This window comes from Capsicum annuum, chromosome 9 (assembly GCF_002878395.1).
Source record: "Capsicum annuum cultivar UCD-10X-F1 chromosome 9, UCD10Xv1.1, whole genome shotgun sequence".
In the NCBI taxonomy this organism is placed as follows: domain Eukaryota; kingdom Viridiplantae; phylum Streptophyta; class Magnoliopsida; order Solanales; family Solanaceae; genus Capsicum; species Capsicum annuum.
In genome coordinates, this window is record NC_061119.1 from 40506279 (window position 1) to 40515121 (window position 8843).

The window sequence follows — 8843 nt, forward strand, 5'->3', positions numbered from 1 at the left end:
GGTAAATCGATAATCATAATTTTTTCAACTTTAACTAAAATATACTTATATAATAGAGAATTATGATTTCGAATTTTCAAAAAATGTTAATCACTCTATGTTTCAATTTTAGTAATTGCTGCTACTATTTATTTATTGACTGATATTTAAGTTGGAATATTTATTTTATAGGTGTTATTGCAAATTACAGGGTCCACAACAACGTTGTTCGCGAGTGGTACAAGAAGGGGATTACAATCTAACTTATGATGGACGTAACTCCTGATCTTTCTGAAATGATCTTTGTGTAAATTTAGATATTTTAGGTAGATTTTATCAAAGTGATCACTTCTCGTACCATTTGCACTAATCTTTTTCTCTTCTTTCTTTCTTTCTTTCTTTCTTTCTTTCTTTATTTATTTATCTCCTTTATTTGCTTTAAATATTCACTAAATTCATCGTTTTTATTTTCTTAGACCTCTTCTCAAGGTAATCGTTTTCATTTGATAGTTAAGGTTGTGACACACTTATCCTTATTGTACTATTTGATTACTAGCAAAAGATTATTTGTCCATCTAGTTAGTAGGTTAAAGTTTCTAATAACGTATTATAAACCAATAAAGAATAAACAAGAAAAATAGGAGCGAGAAGAGAAAGGAGACTTATCTATTTCTATTGAGGAATTAAGGAATTAGGGATAATTTAAGAATCCTCTCCATTTAGAGGAGAAATTTCTCCTAACTTTTACAAAAAATAGATATTCCATCTCATGATAATACTCACTAAATCTCGATAGATACTCAATATATCTTTATAGATGTTCACAATATCTTGATAGACATTCACTATATTTATAACATAATTTACTTTCTTCTTGTGAATTTTTTTATTTTAGGTGCGATCTGATTGAATATTTTAAATTGAATTTTTATTTATTAAATTTTTTTGAAACAAAATTAAAAATTATTTAATTATCAAAACTAAGTATTTCTCGATTGGGTTTGGATATTCACTGATTACTTGTATTAGTAATTAATTAAATGACATTTGCGGATAAAATAATGCCTACTTAGCAAATGTGACATTTACTCTTTTATCCTTGAATTATACTCACTCCTTCCCATCTTACTAAAAATAGTCATTTTATAGCATTAATTGTCCATTTCATTAAAGTAAGAGAGAACTGATCTAAAACTATTCATATTATTCTTGCGATTAATTCTTGTTAAAAGTGTGAAAACTTATTTGTAAAGTCTAAAAAGTTTTTTAAGAGATACATTAGTAAAATCACCTTATTATTTATAAATTTTTAATATGCGTGTATAAAGAAAAGGGGACAACTAAAATAAGACGGATGAGTATTTGCAGATAAAATTGTTTCTCCATCAACCTGAATTGGTGACCCACGATAGTATATTTTAGAAATAGATATAAAGATTCGTTTCCTTTATCATTTGGGAAAATTAACTAAATGAACTTATTAGATTGTTTATTATAAGTTATAACAACTCTATTTAGTTTTCAAGTTATAGCAATTTTCATTTAAAAAAAATACTTAAAAATGTATTTTTCATTTTTTTAAAAAGGCATATCAAAATAATTACAGAAAAGAAAAATAAAGATTTAATATAACTAATCCACAATATTCCTTCCTTAAATGTAGTTAACCTTAATAATTGGTATCCATCTCATCCCCAAATCTCTCTAACCGTCATTTTTCCTCCTATTTTAATGCCTCCATTAAGAGTTTCAATCTTAATACACTTTTATCTTCTTTTTTTCCAACATGATTTACTGGAACAGTAAATCAATTTCAGATTTTTTTTCGTTTTATGCAACTTTTGAAAATTCTTTTGAAAGAAAAATAAACATAAGTTATCGTTGTGTTATTAAAATATAAATTTTAATTATTTGCATTCAATCATGATATGTCATGGAGAGAGATGAGATTCATTAGGTATGTTATATTATTTAGTACATTGATATTTTTAAATCAAACGTATTTAAAGGAATTATTTTTTTTATGTTTTTCTTATATTGATAAAATGTTGAATTTTGTAAAATTTGTTACTGTATGTTTATGGGTTGCATGATCAAAGCAAGAATTATATAATAGTTGTTGAAACAGGTATACCTAAGGACTTTGGTATTGACGGAATTATGTATGATGCAAGTACAAACTACAAAGAATTAGTAGAAGCAATTGCAATACAGTTGAGGGTAGACACAACTTCAAAGAACAAAAACAAGATGATGGTACAATAAGTGAAAATGATGTGGTTGGCAATGTTACGAGTAGACTCGGTGACCTGAAGATTTTGAGAGACATTGTTAGTTCAACTGTCCCTAAAAACACAAGGCATACATAGACATGGATATTGTATTTTAATATTTTTTTATGCTCATTATTGTTGTCTTTCTATGATTGTTGGTATGAACAAAGTTTGGTTTTGATATTTAAGTAATTTTTTATTCAATGTTATGCTAATTTAATAGTTGTTTCGTATTTCACATCGTTGAATAAATTGGATGTCAATTAAGTTTGTGTCAACTAGATGTACTGAAATTTTTCTTTATAAATCTTGATTCATATTTTTCAGTATAAAAGATAATAGTGTTCATTAAATCTTAATTTAATACAAAAGTAGATGAGATAGAATCTTGATTCAAAGAGACAAACACATAGTGTATGGAATGAGTATATATATTAGTATCACCTAAAATGAATATCGCAATCTATAAATATCAATTTATATATCGACTTCATACAAATGTGACATGTAAAAAAATATTTTATAAACTGATTTCATTCAATTTATAATCTTAAATATATCTTCTTAACTGAATATCACAATCACATTATACTCATTCCATATAAATATAGCATGTCAGAAACTATTTTATAAACCTTGAATGCAATATTGATATTATACAGGTTTCATATACGAAATGATTCAAAAAAAATAAGTTTGTATATTTATTTCATACACAAAACAGTTTAATAAATATATACAAGATAATTTTCACCATATTATTCTTATGAAAGATTCCGATCTACATTCAAATCCTTATTTATATTGTTACCAACACAAATAATTGATTATTCGATATTTTCTTTAATATCCATTAACATATCTTTTATTGTTATAATGTATATAATTTGTCTTTATAATGTCAAATATGATATGTGATAATTAATTTGAATGCAATAATTACTGTTGCAAAAAGATAACATAAGATGATCAAAACATATACATATTAACATGAACTTAATAATAATTTATATAATATAAAATATCAAAGGATAAAACGTGTGCAAGCAATAATTAAGTTGACTTATATATTTCATAAACTTGCAACTTCTTCAATTGATCAACTGAATTAATTTGCTAAAGAACAATATATATCAATTAGAAATATGAATAAATAAATTTCCTAATGGTATACATAATATTCCTCACTGTTAGCATAAGAAACTTGTGATTGAAACAACTCTCAATCCAAGTGAAAATAATGTGCATAGACACCTCTACAATAGAAACGAAAAAGGAAAGGCATGTTTCTAAATGGTCATAAACTATTTTACCATGTCTACATGAAACTTGAGAGATTGCACGCTTTTATGAAAAAAAATGCAAAAGTGCATACAGATCTATAGATGCACGTCTTTTGATTTCTTCATTTTATGAGCGAGAATTTCATCCTCATAATCAGAATCTGAAGCTTGTTCAACAACCTTTTTTCTCTTTATCAACCATCTTATATTGTGGAATAACAACCTTTTTTGACACTAAATAGCTTTTCATGTTGAGTTGCGATTTCTTCAAGGATGGTGAATTTTTTTAAAAATCAATTTTAACCGGCAAAATTGATCTTTGATTATGTGAAATAGACTCACCTTTCATTACCTTCTTCTTGTTCTTTGATAATAGAGAAGGGGTAAAACACCCCAAATCAAACGAGGGTCTAGATAGAATAATCAGACTATTTTCTTGTATTAATCTAGGGATTTTTCTATTAGGAGTAGAATCAAATTTGCATTTTTCTGACATGTTTCAAGAAAAATAAATGCAAACTAAATTGAAGAACTCTTAATCTAAGTGTATGAGTGACTGTTGGGAAACCCAAACGAATGAATGAATGTTGAGAACCCAACTTCATACGCATGAGAATCAAAAGGAGATAAAAAGACGATGAGAAAAAATATTGTAAAGAGTGAAGAGTTTTATCGGTAAAGAAACACTGTATAATGTGATAAAAATGTAGAAAATAAGTTAATTATTAAAGTAAATAAAAAATCAAAAATAAAGTATCAATGTAAAAAATATATATTTATCATATTTGACTCCTTAAATTATGAACAAACTTTAAAACTTAATTATGATAAGTAAAAAATCAATGATACCAAAAATATAACTTGCCATAATTATGAAAAGATTTAATGAAGAGTGATAAATATTACATGCTATAAATACGGAAATAATATGAACATTCAATATTAAAAAAATGATTTTCGAATATTTAAGAATTTTTTTTTTTCTAAAAAGTTGCTATAAGTTGCAATTATTTCTTTAGTCTAGTAATTAATGAAAAATATTGCTATAACTTGTAATAAATAATCTAATAAGTTTATTTAGGATAATTTACTCTGATAACTAGGGGTGTACAAACTAAACCGCCAAGTCAAACTGAACCGACGAATCAAACCAAACCGAGAAAAAAAACTGACTTATAATTTGGTTTGATTGGTTTGGCATTAGAAAAAAAACCAATTTTATTACTTTTTCTTTTATTTTCATAATTTGAAAAACCAATTGAGATAAGTTAAAATTGAAATAACTAAAAAAAATTAGATAGTGAAATTGAATAATAGTTGAGTAAATTTTATCAATGATTATCCAATTCTGAGTTTATCACCCAAAAAAGTTATTTCTTATTTTTTCTGTTACAAAAAGGTTATCTAATTTTAAAATTTATTACACAAAAAAAAATTGTTTTTTTAATCACATAAAGGTATTCTTTCTTTAATGTTTATCAACATAAAATATTTTATTTATTTTTAAAAGGTATTTATGAAATTTACTATACAAATACGTACATTAGTAAGAAAAAAAGAAGTCAAATCATATATACTTTAATATTAATAATAATGTGTCAAAGTTATTGTTAGGAAATCAAACTAAGAAAAGAAAATATAATATCATATACCCCAATAAGTTTTATGTTATGAAAAAAAATATTACTTCTTTTTGTTAGGATATGATCTTGCACAATACTTAAGAAAAAATCAATTAGAGTGTAATTTGATTAAAATATTCTTTATTAATTATTTAATATTTAGCTATTTACGTAACTCATAGTTCTACTCTAGAATAATTAATGTTAAGCGCAAAGTTGGAAAAGTATAATTAATTCTCTCTTGATTTTTTGAATTGACAAGTATTCAGGAATCGTATATATAACAACAAAAAAGAAACGGAAGGAGTATGGATTTTTCTAAAATTATCTTGAATATACTTTCTCTATTTTATTTTACTTGATTGATATACTATAAATAGATGTTTCAACTTACTTATCAATCTCACAAATTAAAAGAGTTTAATTACTTCTTTCTCAATTCTCATACTACTTTAGGATTAAATAACTACATAAAGTAGCAGTACTAATTAAATTTAAAGATTCAATTCATCGTTAATAAGGTTAATTTTGTAAAAATATACATTCAATTAATTTTTTTCTTAAGGCATGTGTTAAGTCAACATGGGCCAAATAATATACAACAGAGAGTAATTAATTTATTTTGAAGAATTATGTCATATTTTCATATAAAATATTAAATCTCATGTGAAATTTACTTTTTAGTTAACTCAGTCAAAGTTGAATAACTTTTAAGTGATCAAAAATAAAAATATAATAAATTTTAAAATTGAACGACTCAAGGTTTAAGAAAAAATAAAAAAAGTATATGTGTGATAATACTAATAATAATAATAATAATAATAATAATAATAATAATAATAATAATAATAATGTGAATAAATTCAAAATTACATAACCAACTTTATCCAAAAACATCTTAAAGAAATATGATATGTATACAATAAAAACATTTGTAAAACTTGATGAAAAAGAAAACAAGAGTGGATTAGGGAGAATGAAAAGAATGGTGAAGTGAGATAATGTGTGGATCCCACATTATAAAGATAATTAAATAAACCCCTCATATAATTAATGATAAATGTGATTAAGCTATCATAAAAATTTTTATTCCATTTATTTTTAAGTTTAGGAAATTGTAAAGATTTGACTTTACTTGGAAGGAAAAAGGTTAGGATAATCTTTATACATTTGTGGTTATTTTTGAGTCAAAAAATTGTGGCCATTTAACGTTTTTACTTTTATCCTTGAATCATACTCACTTCTTTCCATTTTAATTGTCTATCTTACTAAAAAATAGTTGTTTCATAATATTAATTGTCCATTTTATCTAATTAAGAGAGAATTAATTTAAAACTATACATATTATTCATACAATTAAATTTTTAAAAGTGCCAAAACTTATGTGTAAAGTCTAAAAAGGTTTTATAAGAGATAAATTACCAAACTTATCTTGTTATTCATAATTTTTTAATATGCGTGTAGAAAAAAAAGTGAACAGCTAAAATAAGACAGATGAGTATTTACAAATAAAATTGTTTCTCCATCAACTTGAATTGGTGACCTACGATAGTATATTTTAGAAGTATAAAAATACATGTAATTTATCCTTTAGATAACACTCCATATGAAACATTAAAGAAGTATATAAAACTATGGGCCGAAACCGGATAAAAGCGCGCGGGCACATGATTTCCAATTCCCCACTTTGGATCCACAGTTTTTGGACCCAACCTGCACTCTCCTTTCTGTCTTTGACATCCCATCAACAAAATGGAAATATGTGGGCGGCCAACCAGAATCACACTTCCTATCCTGTCTTGCTTTTGCATTGCAGTTACACACCCTTATAATATATAAGCAGAGATTTGGTGATACTTCAAGGCACAACAAAATTCCAAGCATCTACAAAAGAAATAATAAGCTCTTCTTTTTCTTGTTTGAAGTTGAAAAAGGGTGAAGGAAATTAAAGAAGAATGTCTGGGCTGATAGATATGTGGACAAATGAGGTTGCGAAGTTGCAAAACAAGGCATGTCAAGATGAAGATGTAGCTGCAGAACCCTTTTCCACGAGGAAAGCAAAAAGTAGTGATTTGGTCAAGGAAGATCATGAATCCCTCTCCTTATTTCAAAGATATGGCGGGTTGGCAACTAATTACTTGGGCAATCAACTCAATAAGTTGCTCAATTATTCTGATGCTTCAGTCTCAATGATTGTGGATTGTGTTAGTCCCTGAACAAGCAATTCAGCGCATTTCTCTGTTTGTCTCTTTGCCTGTTTACCTTTTTTTTGAAGTTGAGAAAATTGTACCAGTATTTTGATAAGGTCCCTAAATAACTTGGTGTACATATACTTACAGTTAACCGAAAGTCTCCAGTGCAGTTTCTTTTGAGATAGTATTGAAAATTATACTTGTCTAATTTTTTGCTAAACATAAAGAGTACAAAGAGTGAAAGAAAATACAAGGAGAAATATAGTAATTATGACACCTTAAATATCGTGGAAAACGACTAAAAGGATTAATTATATATAAATATTCATAGCTCTGTAAATGATCATGGTCCAAATTCTTAATCCCCATATGTAAAGAGATGCTTCAGTTTTATGATAAAAAGAGTTGGTGCTTCAAAAAGGTATTATAGACTATATTCGAACAAACAGATAGTGAGATGCATAAAAAATTGTATGGAGACACATATTTTTGCCAGATCCATGTATCGAATACATAATAATTATGTATCTCTCTTAAATTATTTTATAGAATAATGTATTTCTATCCAAATTGTTGTAAAGAGTAATGGATCTGAGTTGTTTTTATTCTATTAATACACTCATCATTCAATTGATATATGGGTGAAAATCATTTTCACCCCAACTTTGATTAAAAAATCAAACTCCCCCTCAACATTGAACAATAATCACACTCTCCCTTCATTCCATGCAATGTCCATTTTGTCCTTATAATTTTAATTATATATTTATGTAATATCTTTTTATATTATATGTAATGAATATTTTTTTAACATGGATATTTGTAGCATTTTGTTTAAATTTATTAACTTTATACGTAAATTAATACTTTTTATATTTACCTCAAAATTCAATGTTATTTTTTAAGATTGTTATTTTAGTACTATATGTATTAAGGAGTCGTTTGGTGTGAGGTATAATTATAATAATTCAAAGATAAAGTTCATGATTATTTATCCTGCGTTTAGTTAGATGTATTAGGTAGTCTCAAAATTATTTGTCGCACCATTTATGCCATAGTGATGAGATAAGTTATCACACATACATGTTAGTACAACTTATTTTGTAATAACGAATCCCGGAATAACTTGTTTTCAAAGAACCCACCCCTAAGTGTGTATATATACATATGTATGTATATGCATGTGCGTATATTTTCGTGTTTTATCACTCTCTTACTAAATTCGTTTCGTATTACTTAATTTTTTGTTGATATAACACAATCTTTAAGAAAATTTTACTTAGAGGTATATTTTGCTAAATTAACCTTAATAATGATAATTTGAAACTTTAAATTTATCTATACTGTTACTTTATATAGTTATTGAACACTAAAGGGTAAAAAAGAACATAATAAAATTCTCTTGATTTCACAAATTGAGCAGATAAACTAAAACATTTATTTTTAATATGAGGACCAAGTGATAAGAAACGATTTAATCTATTGTCTATATCA